Source organism: Pseudopodoces humilis, chromosome 3, assembly GCF_049639895.1.
Source record: "Pseudopodoces humilis isolate 2021_Gansu_Grassland_sample_001 chromosome 3, ASM4963989v1, whole genome shotgun sequence".
NCBI classification, from domain to species: Eukaryota; Metazoa; Chordata; class Aves; order Passeriformes; family Paridae; genus Pseudopodoces; species Pseudopodoces humilis.
The window spans coordinates 58,281,516-58,304,502 of record NC_142202.1 but is presented as its reverse complement, the minus strand read 5'-3'; the positions used below and the strand labels follow the sequence as shown (position 1 = coordinate 58,304,502).

The 22,987-nt window shown below is 40.0% G+C and overlaps 1 long non-coding RNA gene across 1 annotated transcript; it reads right to left on the bottom strand.

Moving 5' to 3' along the window:
* Positions 1–6,790: 6,790 nt before the first annotated feature.
* LOC148184657 (uncharacterized) lies at positions 6,791–22,720 on the bottom strand. The gene is made up of 3 exons (XR_015772111.1): positions 22,631–22,720; positions 9,869–10,049; positions 6,791–6,863 (listed from the first exon to the last, which is right to left on the bottom strand). It is a non-coding gene; the product is annotated as an uncharacterized LOC148184657 (long non-coding RNA).
* Positions 22,721–22,987: the final 267 nt, after the last annotated feature.

Sequence of the window (22,987 nt, the reverse complement as noted above, 5' to 3'; positions counted from 1 at the left end):
TGCATAATTTGCTGTTAGAGTTTCAGAGGTTTGTGACACCACCACAGATGAAGGAATTAGAATGCAAACTTCCTTTAATTATGCAAAACAAAACCAGCATGGCACTGCTTGCAGAAGTATTTAATATCTAGCAATTGTGGGCAATTCAAAAGGTCAAGGGGTTCATGCTAGCTGTGTTTATACTGAGATAAGTATTTGAACCTTCCACATATTTCACCTTTCCATTAATCTCCCCATTCTTCAGCTCCCTCCTTCCTGGATCCTCTTAGCAATCGCATGCCACTTGAATTATCCTTAAAGCATTAAAGTGCTTTTCGTGAAGCTCCTACAACAGCAAACATGGATCCCACATACATGATCTGATATCAAATCCAGTGACTATTGTCAGGAGCTTCCCTTTACTCATCCCCTTTTGATTACATTTACTCTGTTATACTTTAAATCAGAGCTTGTCTGCTGACTGGCATATATCTTCCAGGGACATTTGGTTTAGGTGACTGTGCCTTATCAAGTTCTCCCCTATATCAGATAGTGGGAAAAATCCCACCCATAGCAAATATTTAGAAGGTATCATTATCTGCCTATCTTTTTATTTGCATTGAGCATCCTTTGTTTGGGACTTGGAGGAGCTGCATGACTCAGGAACAGGAAGAGTGGGGACAGACAGACTGGGACTATACAGGGTACTGAGGAAACTCTAAAGAAGAACAGTGTGTCCAGTGTTGTGTCCTGGTTTGGCTTCAGGACACATTTGGCTGAATTATTGTCTAACCCTTGGACAGGAACTGCATGTATGTCAGCCAAGAGAGTTTGGAATATCTGGGCAATACCTGTGGACTCATTTGATTTCTACATATGCTGGTTTCCAGCCATTCATACAGCCCTGCAAGAACTACACACCCTATTCCTGTGATTAAAGTCAAAGAAGGATCTTTTTGGTCTTGTGGGACCAATGCTTTGCTTTCAATTAGAACATTTCTACTTCTCTTAAATTCTTATTGATATTTTGAAAGGAATATATAGTTTTTGAAAATGTTTAGAGTACGGTTTACATTTCAACTAAAGCAACTTTGTGTTGGACCACTGGAATAAACTATCTTCAGATGATCCTAAAGTGCATTACACAGTATAGATCTATCATCCCCAGAGCTGTAGGGACATGCACACACACAGACAAACACATGCACTCTGAACAATTACTATTAAAACTGGAGAAATTTTATTCTAACAAATAAAAAAGTGCATTTCAAGAAACTTTCTGAACTTCTGAAGAAAGTTTTGAAAATAGTGGTGATGGTTTCTTTACTAGTAGCCAGGTAATTACTTGAGAGCTACTTTCAAGGGGAGAGAGTACACACCCCACAGGGTCAAGCTGGTAATGGCCTGCAATTATTAGTTAATGAAGCAATCTGTCAGGATGGGGCACTTGGTACTTGAGTGATGTTTATTGTGGCAATAGTCATTGAAGTCAGGGTGAATAACTGTGACAATGGCCCTGCAGAATTCCAGCCTAATTTCCATATCAAATCATTTTCAGTGACAGGTGAAAGGGTAAGGTTTCTGCTTTCCCGGTACACAAAATCACAATGGGCAATTGAGGTTATATTGATGCTTTCTTTTTAATATGTCACCTGCGATCAAGATATTGAAAGTCAGATTCTGCCTTCAGATAAAAGCATGTGAATTTGTCATCTCAAAACTTTGTTCCTGGGAATGCAGTAGTCACTGTGCTGAGATTGTATCTTCAGTAACAGCTTGGGCAATATTCACAGCAGCTTGCACAAGAATAAAGAGACTTTAGTTAAGAGCTCTGTCAGTCAGTTATGCATAGGATGAAGTGAGGGATATTTACATCTGTAGCAATCCTGGCTATGCTAATGTAACTTTTTTGCATATCTTTTCATTATTCCTATTAGTAGCATCACAATCAGCAATAAATGCCATTTTGGCTATTTTGATAAGAGAAAAAAGGTGTCTTTTTCTTTCTTTTTATTTTTTTTTCCCAGTCATTTTGCTGGCTGGATCTACCTCTGAGCAGTGTATTCATAAGGTAAAGATGCTGAGAAACTTGGTGATTCAAAGGATGATGATGAAATCATAGACTTAGGAAATAAGCACAGTGTTTCCATAGACAGTACAAAATATTTTTGAATGGAGAATCTATATAAATGATTAACACAAGGCTGGCCTGAGATCAATCATTAAATATCACCTCCTGCTAGTGCAAGATACTCCATCTCATATAAATGGACCCATGAGTCCTGAAGAGGGAAACTGTCTAATGAACAATCTGATGGATCACAAGGCTAAACTTGCTGCTTTGGGGATTTGAGATGTGCTTGAGCATAATAAATCCACATTGGGTAAGACCTGTCTGCATTGTGTCTTTTGAGAATCATTCAAAGGTTTGCCCTGGAGCACCAAACCACCTAAGAGTTGGACAACTCTCAGGAGAACATTGAGTGTAGAAGAAACTCCTGTCTAGGATGAGAGCCATCAGACAAGTCTCAGATTTACAAACCTACCGTGCTGCTACTTACAAGACTACACTTACTTTGTAGATGCCTGTTCTCAATAACCACATCCCTAACCTGATGCCTCCCTCAGAATCTTCAGGCTCTATGTGTGCTCCGAGACCTCATCTGGGACGTGAATGGTGTCCAAAGCCTCCCTCTCCCTGACTCCAAGAGTGGCAATGGTATCTATTTCACCCACATGCTTTCTTCCTAAGAAAATGCAAGGCCTTGGACTCCGCAATTGAAATTCCCTTTCCATCATCTCCAGGAAGTGGCCCAGCTGCAAGATTTCACATGTGCCAGGGGATTACACCTTCAGGGGATTACCTCCTTCCCTCTGAGTTATGCCATGGGAGACTCTGGACCGCAGTATCTCAGGGCCTGGGCTGCAGCCCACGTCTCTGCCTGATGGTTGTACCCACTTGGCACACAAGGTAGAGCTGCATGACAGACCCACCTCCCTCCGTCCTTGTTTGTTGAAGCCTTCATGGCTGAGGAAAAAGATTAATTCCAGGAAGCACAGCACCTCTCCTGTGAATCAGTGAGAGTAAACTCTGTGTATTTGCCTGCGGTCTCCTTTCTTCCTTTTGTTGTGAGTTTTGGGCTGATCCGGCATCCACTAATGCAATGGGAATCTTGCCATAGTCTTGGACAGGCAAAAAGATCAGGCATCATCTGACTGGAAAAAGTGACATAAAGTTTCTAATAACACAGATATTATGGATAGCTTTGCTTTATGCAGTGCTTTTTATCAGACAGCATCGTGTAGTTTTAACCTCTGTGTGCATGATTTGCTTTTACGAACCACTGAAAAGCAACCACATGTGGGGAGAAATGTGGCTGTGATGAAACAGCTCACAGCAGTTTTGTTATGATAGCACATCTCTCCAGTTCATGAAGCTCCAGGCAGCAGATGATGCACTAAAAACACAGTGACAATATGCAGTGCAAAGACAGGTGAAAAGTGTGATCTGTACTGTTTTTGAAATCTGAACTTATTACTTAGGTTGGTAATAGAATATTTTGAATAGAAAATTTATTTTTTTATCTTTATTTTATATATTTTATTTATCTTTTTGAATAGAAAATTTGTTAACAATTCTTTGGGGTGTTTTTTCCTTCTTGTCTCTCTTTCATGAACTCTGATTTCTGAGCAAGTTCAGTTTCCAATCTCCTGTTAATTGGACTCATATTTCTCATTTCATCCCCTTTTGCCTTTGCAATGGACTAGTAAGTGAAAAGGATGATCAGTCTGAGTGCATAGTGTCCCATTCTTCAATAGGATACCATTGAAAAATTCTTTATATTGTACAGTTGGAGAATGAAGAAAGCTTTACAAATTTCAAGTTTTGAAACACATTCTGAATCATTTGCAGATGGGCTCAAAATGCAGAAGGAGTATATTTGCTCTAAAGAGACTATGCCTGTCCTTTGAGATATTCTAATATTAGAACTTAAAGAACAAAAACCCTCTTTCCTTCAGGCAGCTCTGTTCCAGCACAGTGACACAAAACTTTTGGATTACATGCACCTGTCAATTCTTACTTGCTTGCTTGTTCATACCTCAACAATTGTGTTTTTCCTAGAGATGTATTGTGATGAAGAGATGCTGGTTTGAACTTGCCCTGATGCAAACGAGGAGAAAACGAAGAGCTGTTTCCAAAGAGCTGAAGCGGGACAGATAAAAGGATTGAGTGGGTGTTAACTGTCCAGGTCATCCACGTGTTTGAACAGCTGAGTTGAAAGCACAGGGGTCTGTGTTACGATAGGGTTGTAGCCGCAGGGTACCTATAAAAGGGCACTCAGAGGCTGGAAAGAATTTCTAGGAGGGATTTTCACTTCTGGAATGAAAGCACTGGGATTTAATTTCAGAGAAAATGTTACAGAAGCCTACCCTTCTCTAAACACACGTAATCGAAGTGATATGCTGAAGTGCTGGATAAAAACAAGACACTGGCAAAGTCAAAGCACTGAGAGATAGGAAGGGTTTGTCAGCAGATTAGTTTGCTGCAGGCTACTTGCCATATGCCTCCTGATGCTGCCTCTATTGGAGTGAAATTTACTTCCATAGGATAATGAATTAATGTTATTAATGGTGTTATTATGGATCTGACATTAAGGATGAAAACAACGCAGCTAGGATGTAAGTCAGCTGCAGAGAAGGGGCCTGAAAAATGTCTGTCCTTAGGCAGTAATGAAACACAGTAGGAATGGCATTTTCCATCAGATCTGAGCTGAAATCTTTGTGAAAGGTGAGGCAGGACACTAATTCCATTGCCCTCCATATTTTTTATAATATGGACTTTTGTCCTTAAAGTTGTCCCTCGTTAGATTTCACATTCAGAAACTGTCTTTGTAGAAACTATCTTTCAGGAGTAAATGTGAGCTTCCCATGCCACTTTTCAGATCCCAAATGAACATGATCGAGACTTATTTAATTCTACAGTGCATCTGCTAAATGTAGTCTGTGTCAAAGTTTCCTTCACCACAGTGACTGTATAATGTGTAAGAGCACAGTAAGCTTGTGCTCCTCACAAATATAATTAAAACAGGGACATAAAAATGCTAGGTTAATGGTTGGACTTGATCTTAGAGACCTTTTCCAACCTTATTGGTTCTGTGAGTCCAATGATTCTAAAACACTTAAGGCAAAATCCTCCTTTCCTTTCTGCACTACAAACCTGAGGTTACTCTGACATTTCCTAACAATGCTGGTGTTATATTTATTCTCTTTCCAGGACTGTTAGGCTAGACTAAGCCAAGTGCCTGTCCTAGGCTCCCTCAAAAGACTGGATCACTTGGTTATGCTGGAGAAAACAATGGATTATGCTGGACTAACACTACCACCACTAGTGGCTTTTATTTTAAGGTGAGAAATGTGCACATATAGAATGCCAAAAGAACATCATGTTCCTCAGTTTTCACATAAAGTTCATAATGTTATACATTAATGTTATTATTTGAAGGAGATTTGCTAATTTATGTACCATTAGCATATAAATGATTCCTGCAATGAGTGAAAAAAAATCACTCTACTTCTGGAAAAATTATAAACTTTTTTTGCCCCTTTTTCATAAAGGCAGATAAATATAAGTTGCCACAAGAACCTAAAGCTTTTCATCATCAACATAAGTTTTATTTGTCTATGTTAAATACTTTTAAGAACTATTCTGAGGGGGAAAAAAAGGAAGAAAAAAATGTCATCCATTAAATTTTGTTTTACTTTTATTCTGTTGTACTATGTACAAGGGTTCTTATAGGATGTGACAAACCTGTACTGGGCTTTTCAAGTTCAATGTTGCAGATTTGCTGGCATTCACAGCTGTTTCTAAGCCACTTGGTTTCCTCTGGGTGTCCAGGACACATTCCACATTTTTTGTCCCATCCCTTTAAGTCAATATTTTAAAAATAAATGCTTAAGAAAATGGGACCTTTGGGATTAGGCACTGAGCAAGGGTCACCAGCTGTGAATTCTGCAAAAGAAAGCAGTGCATGACTTTGCCATGGTCACCTGTTGGGCCTTTTCTGCTGGTACTGACACAGCTTTAGGTCAGTCAATGTCTACCCGACTATAGCCAGAATTTGGCTTAAAAACATGCAAATGCTAACCTGGGTCACAGAGGTGACATTTTGATTTATTGAAGAATATGGTTATAAGCTTGCATTTTTTAACCAGTTTAACTTTTCCTGTCCTCTTTTTCTTCATATTTGCAGACAATGGTCTAGTTAAAAATGCTACATCCATACAGCCTGTCTAGCAGGAATGTGATGGTTTCAATTATATTGTCCCAGAAGGTCCCAGAGGTTCTATAAGATGAGAGGAGACAAAATCATAGGAGTGTATTGACAGTCATGATTTACACCTAAAAAAGAAACTCTAGGTTGACAAGCAACAATTATTTTTTACAGTCTGATAGGCTGTGACCAGCATCCCAAGAAAACTGTGTGGAAAACTGTACAAGTTAGTGTTTAAAATAAGGCTAGATTGCATAAAATCTGCATTACATAAATTACTATGTAGGGAACAATCTTGCCTTATTACAGGAAGGAAATAAATGGGCAAACCATCTCCAGCTTCTCTATGTCTTGACCAGTTTTTAGCTTGTACAATTAATAATTGTTTTTTATTATTTATTATGTAGAATAATTGTTTTGTTAGCCACTAGAAATTCCTTTTTGCTGAAGAGATTGTTCTTGGCTAACAGCTCCAGGCAAGATCCACTCCTGGTATGACAGCAGCGTCATAGCCCAATGAATAGAGCAAGTGTACTCACTTGTGTCATACATAGTTGTCCATGCAATAATTTGAGTTTAGTAAATCAAGCCACTCTGTTAAGTATCTTTACCCTAAAAAATCAACAAGAAAGAAAAAAAAAAAATCATTAGAAGTTTGGCAAACAAATTTCACAGGCTCTTGTGTTAGTCCTACCTTTGGAGCCCTGTACAGAAGAATTCTTCATAGAACACAGTATGGCTGACTGTGAGTAATAAAATCCAAGTTCCTTAACCTCTTTTTTTTGCAGCATTTTGACTGATGTCACAGAGGAGATTTTATACTGGCTGAAAGATGGATATAAAAAGAAAATTACATAGAAACGTGATTTTTAGCTTGTTCAAATGTATTCACTGATGTTTGCAAGTTTGTAACTGATGTGAATAAAATGAAAACTTTAGACAATCAGAAGAAGGAGAATTCTTGGCTTAGTTTTTTTAAAGTACAACTGTTTATAACAGTGGCTTTAGCCAGTGATCATGCACTATTTAATAACTGCTGATACAGAGAGCATCACTAATATTTTTCTGACTGAGGCAAAGTTGAGTAGTCTGAAGTATTCCTTGAAGACTAACATCCCACTGCCTCCTACAAACTTCCTACAGACAGGCAAGATATTAGCATGTAAGAAATAGCATTTATTCTGCATTCTGTGACTTGTTTCTGTAGAAAGGTTTCATAGGGGAAGGTAACCTTTTTTTATCTAAAACTAACTTAATAACTTTAGTTGGGATTGAGCAGAAGCAGATTCAGATTTTTACATCTTGTGCTGGTGACAGTAACTTCAGTTCCACCAAGATCTGCATTGTCTAAAGCCTGTGAAAAGTGAAAAGCATCTGGTGATCTGGCCAGCCTCAAAGGAATGTGAGCAAAGAGAAGAAGGCTATGGCAGAGGGAATGCACTCTATATCTTTGACTGCAAAAGGATTAGCTATAAATTAGGAAAAGGTTTGACGGTACAAGAATGTAAAAGCAGACTATTCTATGTGATTAACCATTTGAAAACAAAATTTATGAAAGAAGGAGAGAACTAAACCTGAACTCTAATTCTGGTTTTCAACATTTCAGCATTTCAACAGCTGAAGTAGGGAGTATTTTGGGGAGGGAAAAAAGGTACAAATTCAGTCTCTTGTGAAAAAAACGTCAGCAAACATTTGCCCCGACATTCTTTGGAGCCCCAGAGCTGCTGGAATGAGCTACACAGCAGAGAGGCTGTGGGTTTTTCCTGGAAGGCTGCCTTTGGTACAACATGGCAAAGAATGGTGGACAATCTCCCCTCAGTGCAGTTCCAAGGCAATGACAACAACTGAAGTCAAAAGCACTAATGTCTAGTTGAAACAACAGATGACCTAAGGCCAAGAGCTCAGCCAGCCAGGAACAATGTTGAAATGTCCTTTGCCAAGGTCCATAAAGGAATCGTTTTATTTCCTTTTTTAGAGGCAACACAATATTCACTTTTTTTTTCTGTGGTTTTCAAACTGTCTAAAAAAATGTGTGTTAAGTACCTCAATCAGTCAGAAAGCCATAGTTTTAACACTCTTTTTACAATGTAAGCTGAGCAATTTTAGTTGTTTTGCTTTGCAGTTATTTTAGGAAAAAATATTAGAAACTGAGCCTTGAACTCTAATGCCAATTTCAAACATCCTGCTTGTTTTGATGGAGCCAGAATGTCACGTAGGTATCCTAATATTTCTTATTTGCTTATGTTCTGCGTCAGCTAAACCACTGATTGTTTGTTGGTGGCTTTAAAATGAATTCAAATAAGTCTCATTCTGTTAAGTGGGTTGGTCCTTCCTTCTTCCTGTGCTGGGTTTGCCCTTGTCATTACAGGCATACAATAAGAAGATTTCTCTGCCACAGATGTTTACAATACAGTCTGTAAATAATGGATCCCATTGTTTACTTGAAAAAATACTTTTTTTTTATGCAAAGCTACAAGGTTTGCATAGCTGGCGTCAGCCTCCCCACACACAGAGTCTCCTATTTTCCGGGATGAAGCCTGGAGCATCCTCCCCACTTGTAAAACGTTTCTGCCAGAAGCAATTTAAAAACATTTGACAATGAGAAACGTGCAAAATGAAGCATTTCAAAGGAGAAGGAAACAAGAAAAAGGGGGGTGAAAAATGGAGCCTGCAGGAAAACCCTTCAATATTTGTAGTGATGCCAGCTGATAAAGTGTTTAAGGTCCACTCTGTAAATGCTGACTCCCATACAAAGAATTTGTCTTCAGAAGCAGTAAACATTTATACTAAATTAAAAACCTACATTTTAAAATTCTGTTCTACACATTCTGTTCTGCCAGCTTTCTACCAAAGTATCAAAAGAGATAACTCATGTCAGAAAAAGTTTAGAGCTTAGAAGGTGTGAAAAAATGAAGACCACATTTGTTCCTTTAATTCCTATTTCTGGGAGAGAAATTTATGCTTGGGAGTAGACAGTCTGGATATGGGGTTTCAGGATTATTTTTTGGGTTATGGTGAGTTTACAGGTGAGTTCCATTTAGAACTCTGCCCAAATGTTTGTAGTATTTTTGTCTTAATTGAAATGATCGTTTGAGATGTACTGGTCAGCAGGGAAAAATATTATTACCATTCCCACACCTGTTTTATGATAACATTTGTTTCCAGGGGCTATTTTTCTACTTCCATGAACTAAATATTATATAGGCTTGATGTTACCACACCTTGTTACACTCTAGTGTCGAAGGTCTTGGCTATGAGAGCAGAATTCCCAGCCTTGTAAGCACCACTTATTTTCCCAGAGCTGCAAACAGAGGGTTCAGAGGTGGAGAGATTGGACACCCAACACCAGAGCCCATGGGACAGCCAAGAGGCAAAGATCAAAGAGTGGGGTTTGTCTGAAGTGCTATCACACATGGGGGCTAAGATGCTCTCCTCAGGTTCTCTCTGAAGAGTACGTCAAGGAGAAAGAGAAAACTGTACTTTCCAAAACTTCAGGCACCTGAGACACCCATTCAAGCACATCTGTTTCTTTTTTACGTAGGCCCTACCTGCTGCTGATCCTGGGTGTGATGTTATTGCTCCTATTTGCGCTAAACACTTGTGATTAAAGCACTTACCTGGAATGCAAAGACCTGCGTGTTCTCAGTCTCTTCAGGCTGAGGAGAGCACGGTGTCACCTGCCATATCCTTAGAAGATGGTTCATGGAAGGAGGCTTGATAACTGTGAGGTGTCTTCTGGCCAAGATTAGGTACTATCAGGCCAAGAGAAATATCACAAGCCTGGAAAATGATGGCAAACTGGAAGAACATAACTGTATCTCAGTGAGATCTCTTGAGAGAGAGAGATGCCCTACCTTTATGTGTTTTATTCATTGAGTTTTTAATGCAAAATACACAAGCACATTCCAAAAGGCTTTAAGTATCAGACAGATACAAAGATGCTCAGTTTATTCACTGTGCCTAAATCTATTTTTGGATTTGTTTTTAGCCTTTTATTACTTTCATATCCTACCTTGAATGAAAATGTTAGGTACCTCCTTTCATGCTTGGAAAAGTTTATCTGAGAGGTCCGCCACGACCTTGAACCAGTCTCAGTTTTTCCTTCTTGTAAATATTGCTGACAACAGTGTGGTGGTCTATTCTACTTGACACCATAATAGTACCTCCATGGCAAAAAAAGGGCCAAGCATCTTTGCTCTCTTTTTAAAACAATTTGGCAAACAAAAAGGTACAAACAGCATGGGGCCCACCATGAGACATCATGCATGAAAACATGAAATCTGGTACCCCACAGCAGAAGGAGTAGAAGCTCACATATCTGAATTGTTTCCTAAACTTCTTTTATCACTAATTTACACAAAATGTATCTGTGCAGCAGTCTGAGCACTCTCCTAGGATTTTGGGCACTCTCATAAGGTTTAACCATGACCCAGAAAGCAGGCAGTGCTAATGTCCCAGAATCACTTCCCAAAATCCACTTTAGACATGCCTTATACATTTCTTCCCCAGAGTCCATTGGGATGGACAAACCTACTGGGATTTCCAGAAAGACAGCCAGTCTGGATGCCATCAGAGAGAAACTGTCATGACATTTCTATTTTCTTCTCTTACCACTAGGCCATGGAGTGTTTTTACTTGTAAAAGGAGTGTCCAAGTCCTCTCACTGCAACCATCTTGTCTGTCTTTAGGAGAGGCAAGCACTCTGGTGTGATAGAGGCCCATGCTGTTAAACACCATTGAGTAAGGAAATATTATTATTTGACCACAAAACAAAATCTAATTAGGGAAGAGTGCAGGTTAGTTCTGAATGCTGGCCTACTAAGATTTTTCTCCTGAAGTAAGGGTCTGAAGTCAGACATACTCTGCACTTAGTGTCTGAATACATATCTTGACAGAGCAGCTCCATTTTTTTTTATTTTTTATTTTTTTTTAATGGCAGTCTTGACAACAGTGGGAAAAGGAGAATCAGCAGAACTGCTGCTAGTCAAGGCAAGGGGATGTGAACAAGTCAGTGGGTTAGTGCTCATACAGATCTTTAAAATAGTCAGGACATGGACAACTTAGGAGACCTTTCTGGGTAGGGATTTGGCAGCATATTGCAGCAGGGAGATGTAAAAGTCTGTCACAGACCTCAGCTGAGGAGTCCAGCAGAATGCTGTCAGTTATCATCATGCACCCAGAAACAGTCCTAGAAGCTACAAGAAAACGAAAGATGCATGGCTGAAGGGAAGCTAGAACTGTTGCAGTAAGGAGTGCAGTAAGACACTCTATTTAGCCAAACTTGGACGCCATCAGATTATTAGAATCTGCTGTAGATTTTGGACAGAAGACAGAAAAATATCTCTTGTCAGCAATATGATGTCACAAAAATATGCTAAATACCACTACATTTTCAAAACCAGATTCAAATCCACTGTCCCTATTTTCCCAATTGCTTGATGCACTCAAAATGTTTTGAATTCCTCATTTAGATATATTTTCATGTTTCATTGTGAAGTCCATATATCTAAATGCATCACTAAGCTAAATTTAACATATTCATATTTCATGAATTTTTTCCAACTTAATGCTTCAATTTTTCAGCATTACTGAAGGCAAATATTGTTACCTTATCAAATGCTATGTGTTATGGATAAAAAGAGATTTTCCTTGAGGCAGCACTAAGAATTTCAATGACAGGGAAAGTCTGAGTGTGTTGAGCTTCCATTCCAGTTCAGAATGAAAACCAATGTCAAATTGCTGTGAATTCTTATGGAATAGAAATGTTATCCCTGACTGGATCACCAGAGTACAATCGCAGATGGCTCTTAGCTGAGAATATTTTGAAGGTCAGCACAGAAATGACAGAGCATAACTGCTACTGATGTCTTTTGATTTCAAAGCCAGCAATGTAACCGAGCTGCCAACCAACAAGCAATAAACGTTTGCTTCCTGGAAGGGGAGAAAGTATTAGAGGAAAGGGACATGAGATCACTGCCTTGAAGCAGCCTGAGTCAGCAAGCTAGGTGAGAAAGTTTTCTCTGGTCCCAAGACCATCTGCCTCCAGAACTACTGACTGGGCTCATGCTGAGGCTTGTGCACTGACCAAACACCCACTGGGGGAGGCACTGGGGGGACTGCAGCTGTACCCAGCACCCAGGAAGCATGTGGGCTTTGTAGCCACACTTGAACCTAGACTACCCCTGCTGATGTAGGGCACTTTTAGATAAGAGTTGTAACAAACTGGTGTCTGGAAAGCAGCGACTACAGCTTGCAACAAACAGCATGTCCCCAGCTGAACTGCTCATTTCTCAGTCACCTGCCTGCAGGAGCAGCCAGCAAATGGCACTGGTGTCTAGCAGGTGCCACTGCTGGCACCTGCACAGCCAGCAGTGACAGTCCCAGCCCTTGTGGGGATCTGCCTGACCTGCAGAGAAGAGTTTGGAAGCCAAGACTTGGTGTAACAGCTACTGTAAAAATAATTGGGTTGTTAAAATAGCAAAGCAGTGTCTTCCTAGGGTCTAAATCAGAGTTTTTAATTGTGATGGGAGTTACAGGGATTAACTGTGTGTGTAATGTGGTCAGACCAAACCAAGGTGTAATTTCCTGCTGGCTGCCTGGTGAAGAATTTGTCTTGGGGTGTTGCTACTGTCAATGGAAAGTAAAACACTGCACTGTCACTAGCCACTCCCTGACAGTGAGGCCAGGGAGCTGTGTGCTCTCTGCTCCCTTGTGAAAGCTCTCGGGTGTGAAGAAAGGCTTCTTTTCATCTCTGATAGTCTCAGAAATTATCTGTATGCCAGCACACACACACTTTGACTCCTAATCCTAAACAAAACATTGCTGTATTTATTATTTTCCATCAAAAATAATGGCTCTTCTAGGTACACATTAATTTTCCCCCCTCTATTTTCCTAAATATTATCAAGTTTTGATTTTGAAGAAGCAGGAAAAGAGTTTTTTATCTCAGACATACTGCCTTGTTTACTTCACAGGCAAACTAAAATGCCTTCCAAACAGAAGGACACAGTTGCCCCACGTCTATCAAAATATCCTATCCATTTCTCCTTCTCCTTAAGCTTGTGTCTGTGTTGCAGGTTCAATCAAGTCCTCTTAGTTGTGTCACTCACAATCTGCAGTTACACGGAGTCCTGGAGCCTTGTATCTGGCACGGGACTACAGAGCATGAGGAATAGCTTTTCTTAATTTTTGAGGCTGGGTTTTTTTTGTCTTTTCATAGAGTTTGGGCTACTGGTGATTAATTTTGTCTTTTTTACTTAGTGATGAACCCAAATATGTTAAGAACTTCTTCTGTCCTGGATTATTATCCTGACCTTAGTGACAAATTTTAGTGCTCTTTCTTCCTGTGACACAGAAACAACATCTTTCTCAAGAAGTCCTGGCTGCTGTGGTAGCAGAAGTTTCTTAGGAAAGCCCAAAACAATTGTGTTCTCTTGCTGTGGTCAAGGAAGCCGCTCTTGAGTCACTGAGGAGGCTTTTTTCATTCCACAATATATATTCAAGGGAGGAGTCCTTCCCAAACTCACATCCACAGCATTTCTCATCTTCTGTGTGTGGTGCAATCAGTAATAAAATCACAAAAAAAAAAAAAAAACCAAACCCCATTCTGCTTTGAATTTGGGAGACTGAAGTTACAGAAAAGATCACGCTGTGTCCCCAAGGCTCATGGGAAGGGGACAAAGCTGCAGCAATCTGGGATTCTCAGTACATCTTGAAATAAGTAGGAAGTTCCAGAGGGAGGGAGAGGGTGATGAGAGATGACAAAATACATATTTCTGATGGTGGTGTCTGGGCCTCTTTTCTTCTCTGGGTTGCAGTAGTGCAGACACCTCGCTTCTGGCCTCTGTCGCTCTGAGAGTTGTAGGGTGATACTCAGATTATCTCAAGGACATCTTTGCTCAGTGGCTCTCCAATGATTTTTCAAAGGATGAATATGTCCTCAAAGTCCATGGTAACCCCACCAGGGAGGTACTAAGAGACACAGAAGTGTCAGTACCATCAGGTATATGTCACCACAAGTGACCCCGTGGACTCCCTGCCATACGTTTTTAAGATGCCTGAACACCTGACACTGTCCTGCAGACAGCTTTGAAGCAGGTTCAGAAGGTCACATTGAAACAAAAAGTGAACCTCTCCCAGAATGCTCCCTTACCCCTAACCCAGGGATTTTGCCGCCCAGATGAGGTGACACAGACTTGGATGACACCATTTCTTCAGCATTCAGCTTGTCTGGGGCGTGTCTGGCTGGCTGGGGTGCAGGCATAGGGTGCAGCAGACACGTGTATCCTGTGCTGCCAACAGCCTTGGAGCAGGGCTCGAAGTCGCTGCCATCCCCAGTAATGCTCCCTGACGACACTGGCCATCTGCATGGGCTCAGAAAAACTACCAATTACAGTGCACCACGGCGCTTCAAACGCTGCCAAGGTGGTGAGCCAGGGCGTGGGGAAAGATCACTGGATGGCAGCCAGCATTTGGGAATTTTCACTTGACTTGTAGGAATGCAAAGTAACACTTGCAAAAACCAGTCAGGGTGTCAGGAGAGGCCTTTTCTATCCCTTTCATATTTATAACTGTAATATGAACTTTCACAGAGTTCATTTATGTATAGCTTTTAGCAAGCTGCTTACAGTTTAGCTCTGCCATAGAAGTCTATGTTTTTGTAAGACCTTACTCTGAAATCTATATTCTTTCCCTCAATGTAAGGCAAACAGCACCATAAACCAGGCAATTTCTGTGCAGAGCAGTGTACATTGAACCACTGGAGTAAAGCAATTTGGTCTAGTTTGTCTGCCATTACCTTAATAGGCATCATTTTGGTTTTTGTTTTGAAGGGCAGGAAGAGAAAAGAAGGAAGGGATAAAAGGAATTGCCTCTGTAATTCACTTTCCCTGAGTGTGCTAGAGGTGCCTGGCTACTCCTTAGAAAATTATAAAAAAATCTACAGGCAAGAGGTAAACACTTTATACTTTTGAATGGCTAATATGTCCAATAGCAGCTTTCAGTAAGCAGAAGAGGAAAAATAAGTTCAGCTTCAGGCTGAGCCCAGAGGGGTCTGATTTATGTTGCTTGATTGAAATATGTATTTGAGGACCTAGGAAAGAGTCTAAAGCTGGCAGCCTCTCTGGAAGGGATTAATACCCAACCCTGCCTTCACCATAGAACAGCAACACTTCAGGGGCAGTTATTCCACTTTGGATGCTATAACTGCCCTGGTTATAGAGTTATATAAATACAGGATAATGCACAAAGGAAACAGAGAGAGATTAAGTTATTATTGGATGGAGGGAAAAAAATCAGTGAGGTATGAAGCAGCCAGCAGAAGCCAAATGGACTTCATCAGCCCTTCAGCTGCATTCCTACTGGTACTCGAGTTCCTTTTTTCTGGAGCACAGGCACAGCGTTAACTGACTCTTCATGTCCTGTTCAATCCATGCAGTGTGTCAGCTGTGAGTCAGTATTGTATTTTATTGTATTGTATTGTGCTGTATTGTATTGCATTATATTATATAATTTTGTATAATATTCTGGTGGGCAGTGATGATTTTCATGTAGAAGGGATATTTCATGCATATTCCTCACATTACATAATTATATCCAATTTTAAAGTCTTTGAAAGCAATAAAATAAAAAATTAACCAAAATATTATATATATATATATATATACATACATACATATGTAATATACAATATATAGCACATTTTGCATTAAACATACAACTAGGATTATAAAAAGCAAGAACAAAAAGCATCAGATGTTTTATTTTCTTGCTGCACCCTTTGCAAAGAAGCTATCCATGCCATCTCCTCATAAATATTGGAAAGGTTGCTTCCCATTGTGTCTGGTTTTCCTAAGCAGGTTAAAGAGGAGTATGAACCCATGACCTACAGATGCTGCTTAGCCAGTCACCAGAAGTGAAGGATAGTAAGCAAAAACTATTAATTAAATTTGGTTTGGATGTGCATGTTGTGAAGCAGACAAAGTATGGAAGATATAGAAACATCCAAGTTCATATCCCTGCTGCCTAGTCAACAGCCAGAAGTGCCAGGTCTTTCACTATGCAGAAAACAAGCTTAAAAGCCGCGTCAGCCAAGTGCTGGCACAGAGTATCCTCCAGCTAATGAATCCTGGGCTGCACAATGTGTGGAACTTACTGGTTTGGGTGTCTTCAGTACACTAAATTTCCTGGGATGAGTACATCTGAGTAGATGGCTGTAATAACTACTGGCTCAAGGACACATTTAAGATTATAAAATTCATCTAGACAACTGGATAATATCTCAATCCATTTTTAATTGAAAAATAGTCTGTGCTTTTACAAAATAGTATTATTTATTCCAGTTTCTCTAGGTTGTTTTCTTGGTTTTGTTTTGTTTTGTTTTTTAATTAGTGATACAGAAAAAACCCTGGACATATGTATCTTCTCATTTCAGGATACACATGTTTTCATTTATCTTGGAGTAAATCTTTATGTCTGCTACTCTATGCTCATAGCACTACAGCTGGGAGCAGAACTTTGCTCTAATTGAGGCTGGATCTCTAGGGCATTCATGTCTCCTAACCAGTTCTTCAGAGTCAGCCTTAAAATTCATTACTCCTAAAGGCTTCCTCAGAAGTTCAATGAGTACTGAGAAATCTCAACTTTCATTTAAGTCAAAGCTAAGAGATTTTAGACACGTCACTGTAAAGTCCAAAGAGTAAGAACCCTCAATTAATTAAAAAAAGAAAAGTAAGATAACTTCAGCATGGCTATTCTTGAAAATGATGTGGTTTTAAATCACATAACTTTGTGCATGATGGTGGTGTTGTTTCAGTTCTTGATTTGGCACCAATGCATTCTGTCTAGCATTAATCAAGTATTCAGACATGGTAATAAGCCACAAAAGAGTCATGGCAGAATTTGAAAACACAGGACACTGTCCCCTCTCCACAGTGGTGCTCATCTGTCCCAACTCACTCAAAAGGCTGATGGTATTAAGAGGAAACTTATTACATGACCTCTGAAGGGGGAAGAAGATGAAAGGCAAGCTCCATGTATGTAGAGCATAGGTTTGTAATGAATGGCTTCCCAAAACAGCTGAATGAATGGGTAGCCTCAGGTTTATCTCAGAAAACTGTCATCTCCTTTCTCTGTCTCAGACAAGACATGCCAGACTAAATAAGAGCAGCAGAAGATTCAGTTGTCTGCTGAGCTTCAAAGGGGTGCTCCCTGGTGACGTTTGTGATATATTGATTCACAGCTGTAGTGAGATCTTGCCATGCTCTCACACTTCTCCAGGGCTCCAAAAGAGCAGCAGTTTTGAGCATGCTCCACCAACAGCACATTTGATGACTAAATTCTCTGTCTGAAAACATGAATGCACAGTGACTTAAGTGATCTACCTTGGATTTCTGTTTTCTTCCTTGCAGTGTCATTTTTGGACAAGGGTAGGTTTGCATACATTTTGGGTTCATTTGCATTCCATATTTGTGGCTACATTTTGCCTATAATGAGCCAAAACCAAACTCTAGAAAAAATGCAGCTGTAAATTTGCTCAGTCCTCTTCTCTAGCAAAGTTTTTCTAATGCCAAGACAATTTTTTGTTTGTATAAGAAAGCGAAAACCATATATAAATTTACTGTTTCCAGAAATCTCTTTAAAGTTCCAAGTGGCACAAGTTCATACAATGGGAAATGCTCCACTAGGAGCATTTAGGACATGCATGCAATTAGGAGGTGGGAATCTGTCTTTCACTGGTGCAGCATTATGCTAGGATAAGTCTACTTGTGTCAGTTAACTTCATGCAGAGGAAAACCGGGGCTGTGCCGTGATCAGTCAGATGCAGAGGTTAGTTTCTTATGCCAGTATGAATTTCCTAGGAGTTATTGTACAAGTTGCCCCTGTATTTGGGAGGGAAAATATTTTCTGAGCACCATTCAATATAATACTCCTGCACCAAACAAAAGGCTATCTATTTCATAGACACAGCCTCTGAAAAACTGAGTATCTAGAGAAGCAGCAAGGACTGGATAAACTAATGCCATTTCCTTGTTTGAAATATTTTTCTTAGTCATGCACATCCTCCTCACACACAAAATAAATGTCAATATTTTACTAGAAAAGTAAGATGAGGAACATTTCAATTTTATCTGGGTCATTCTTATAAATAGGAAACACAGGAAATTGCTGCAGTTGCAGAATGTTCTATCAGATTCCTCAGATCTATTCACACAAGGATTTTCAGCATGTTTCCCTTTCTTTCCTAACTGCCATTTACCATTCTCATTATACAATACAGTACCCAGCCTTTATTTCTTCTCTCATTTCTCTCTTTTCTCTGTCCTTCTCCTTTCCCCTTTGGGATCATGCTTCTGTGGATGATTGTGTTTTACCCTTTCCAATTCAATCTCTCCCTCTCTCGCATCAAACTAAATGCAAATTCCATACCCCTGTCACCCAGCCTTTGCCTGGCCTGTCCCTTCTTCACCTTGCTACCAGCCCTGGCTCCTCTCCAGCCTCACACTCCTCGTACATCTGGTGCCCTTAACACCTTCAGCATGTCATCCCTGCTATTCTCCTGTATTGTTTCTGAGATCCAGCTTCTATTCTACAGTGATCTGGCACTGTTGAACTCTACATGACCTGACACCTTCAGCTTCTGGCTATGCTACACATCTAGGCTTACCTGATAGTCTTTTCTTTTCTTCTCCTATACTCTCCAGGCCGTAATGATCAGCCTCTCCTCTTCCATTTCATCTCTCTCCAGTTTACCCTGCTATCTGACTATTTATCTTCCCTTCTCAATGTCTGTCATCACTGACTAACCAGGTCCTTCCTCCATGGTTTGCCTTGGAGTAGAAATGAGAACTTTCATTTTTATTTCATGCTACCCTTTGCATTAGGTATTTAGCACTAGGAAATTCTCTATAACCAATCACAAAAATCTGTTCTTCAGATTCCCATGTACAATTACTTTTTTTCAGAAAACTTGGCAAAAGCTAAGCTGCTGATGTGCTGAGGCAATTGTCTGAGATATGCTGTTCAGTACTGGATTATTTGACCTATTATTTTGGATGTAGCCATTTTTTGCCTCTCAGTTTTCATTTATTTTGTAAACCCACACAGACACTTCCCCTCAGTTATACTGCTCAACACAAAGTAGACTTGATCTTTTTATTGGGTTTTCAAATTTCATACCAATGCAAATGAAGCTCCTAATTTCAAAACACGATAGCAACAATGGGCAAATAAATAAAATTAAAAGGAAAAAAAACCCAACAAACAAAACAAAACAACAAAAAAAACCCCAAACCCAACCTTACATTGCAAATATTCAGTAACATTGTTCTGTTCTATTTGGGAAAATAGATCTGAGAAGATGAACGTATTGTTTTCTGGCCATGGGAAAAAATCACTTTTGAAGGATGATACTGAATTATGTTTTGACAACTTGACAGAAATTTAACTGTTTCTGCACTAGTTGTGTGACCACCCCTAAAACCAGAATTGAGGTGAAATTTATCAGGTCTTTTGTTCAGCCCTCTAGGTCATAGCCAGCAATCCAGTGGAATTCCTGCAACACAGGAATTCTGCTATTTCTTGAGTTTATGGCCTTCTACAGACAGATTGTGCAGGGTAGATAAGCCAGGTGGTTTTAAGTGGAAGAGCCTAGGTGCTGGGAGATATTTTATTGTCATAGTATGCAGCAGTTTTTGGTACAATTTAACATGAGATGGGCAGCCTGTCATGTTGATATAGCCACAGCAGCACGTGAGAATGAAAATGTGCTTGTCTCTGATGGAATATAGCCTCAGAATCTTTCATTTTCTATTGCCAGAATAGCTCTAGTGAACTTATGAATGCAACTTCAGCTGCCCCAGATTTAGATAGATAACAGTTTTAATGTTAGTGAGCCTCAGGCAGACTTCCATAACATTTGGCAACCAGCAGGAAGCAGAAGAAGAGAAACTTGATTTCTTCTGAGACATTTACATCTTTTGTCTCTGCTCTGGACTGGAAAAGCATCTAATATTAAGAAATACCCTTACTGCTGGTAGCCCAAGCTGTCACCATTCCTCTTCATTGAGTTTTATTGTTTATGTTTTTAACTAAGAACAGATGTAGAAGTGGAATTTAAAGGATTTTAGTGTCTCCTACACATTTTAAGAGAGGCAGGAGGTGAGTTTCTTCACCATCTGACAGTGTAAAGTCCTGTTCCGTCTATGTTCTGCCCTTTGCCTCATGATTGAAGCTACCTTTCTTTCACAAATTTTGCAAAAAAATAGCTTTTACCAAACTGAAAATAAAATATTTAAATATTGCCTTGAAGATTGCAAGCAACAGGAATATCTACAAATTAAAATTCCTGCGAGGCGGGCAGCGCAGAAAAATCAAGATCAGCACATACCAGAGAATCACAGAGGAGTTGGGTTGGGAGGTACCTTAAAGACCATCTAGTTCCAACCCTCCTGCCATGGGCAGGACACCTTCTAGACAGGTTGCCCAAAGCCCCATCCAGCCTGGCCTTGAAGACCTTCAGAGACAGAGCATCCTTAACTTCTCCAGGCAAGCTGTTCCACCTGTTTACTACCCTCCAGGAAAAGAAGTCTTCCTAATATCAAATCTAAATGTACTCTTGTTCAGTTTGTAGCCATTCCTCAAGTCCTGTCGCACACACCCTTGTAAAAAGTCCCTCTTCAGCTGTCTTGTAGCACCCACACACCCCCAGTAGGAGCACATCAGAAAACGAGGCAGCTAGCCCTAGTTAAGCTGTGATGGACTTTTGTTGAGAGGTTCTTCCAATTATAGAATGTGCTAAGAGCATCTTTGTCACATCTTGGGTTGTGGTAACAGGCTACTTTATTTTCTGTGCCTGTACACTACAAACTAGTCCTAACACTGTGTCTGAAGAAATAGCAACATGAACTGTTAGAACAGAAAAAAAAAACCTTGTCCCTGTAGTGCTCCTCTGGCCCATTTTGCAGTAGCAGTAAGCTCCATCAAATGTTTTGGAGATACGGATGTAGGAGGATACTAGTAAGTAGCAATTAATTTTGACAGCTGAGCCTCAGAAAAAGAGCAGCTTCTGGCCCACAGCATTTCAAATTTTCTGAACAGCTTTGTAGGGATCTTATTGAAGAAGGCTGGGAGCTAAGGCAAATTACAGATTCCGATCTTCCCCAGCCTGGGCTTTTTTTGGTGTTTTTTTTTTCTTTTTTGGGGTGGTTTTTTGATTTTTGTTTCTTTTGTGTGTGTGCGTCTGGTTTTTTTGGTTTTTGTTTTTTTGGGTTTTTTTGGTTTTTTTCTGGAGATGTCTACTCCCAGTCAGCTAGCAGGGTTGTTGTTTTTTTTTGAGAAGGGAATGCCTCAGCATAATGCACAAGGAAATCTCTGTGTTTGCCTCTCCCATACCCTTTCTGTGAGTAAACAAAGGACTAATCTTCTGGACCACCAACTAGTGATTTCTGGAAACTGCATTTACTTCATGTATCAGGCAAATTGAAGCTTCACAGCTCAGCTGCATTCAGATTCAGGACTGAATCACCACACAACACAGCATCTCTCAGTCCAGCTGTTTGCCTGTTATAAAGATTCAAATTCATTATTGAATATTGACCTGGCTGAACTCCCATGCAATTGAAATTTCAATCCACTGCTCTCTTGTGACCAGTCTCTGGTACAAAGCACACATGCACACATGCCCCTACACTGGCTCTTGTCTTACTCAGGGCTTGAAATATGTGATACTCAAATGTTGCATTTTTTTTCCTCTTCTGGTAGCTGTCATTCCACACAAGTCAAATTCCCTTCCAAGTGCAATATTATTTATTAGCTCGTGATCTATTAAATGAGCTCAGCAAGTCACCATCAGTAGATCTGAGTCTCTACAGTTAACAGCATGGTTTGGTCTGCTATTAGGAGGGGAAGGACAGGGAAGCTGGAAGGAAACCACCTGAACTTTCATGTTTCAGTGCCTACTAGCAGATATCTAGAACATGTATTCAAAACACATCCCATGGAGAAATACTGTGACCAATGACAACCTGTAGTTAAAGCAATTTTTCCAAATTTGAAATGATTTTATGTCAAATGAGCCCATTTGACAAAAAAAAGCACCTGTTATTTCATGTGATAAAAGTACTTATTTGCAGTTTCCTCTAATCTGAGAGTTGTTTACTCTAGATCAGAAGTCTAACTGGGGTTAAGAGTCTTTTAATTAACCATTTTGCTAACATTTTTGGAAAGACATGTTGGATAAAAATGGGGCAAGAAAACAAGGGAGGAGCTTTAACAAAAGAAAATGACGAGCAGCTGACTTTACAGCTGGTGCCCTTGCTTTTCATGTGTATGCACACCCAGCCCCCAACACTCCACATGCTGATTTCCCCCCAGTACTGCACCTCCAGTTCTCAGTAATTTCATTTGGAGTTTCAGGTGCTTCTGAAAAGTCCTGCTGCCCTTCTCTTGCTGCCACTTCTGCTGGTGCTGGGGAGCACAGCCATGTGATGTGCTGCCCCCTCAGCTATGAATACTTGACAGGGTTATAGTTCCAGCCTCCAACCAGAACTGCCACCTGTGAGCACTGGATGACTTGAGACAGAAAGTCCTTGGCAGGAGCTAAGCCTTAATGAGCTTAAAATGCACTGAAGAGCTTGGCAAATAGAAAGCCGGGCCACAGAATAAGTAGTTGCAGAAAGTTTCCAGTTTGAAATGTTTGCAAGACAATTGTTTACATTATCTAGATGGTTTTAATTACA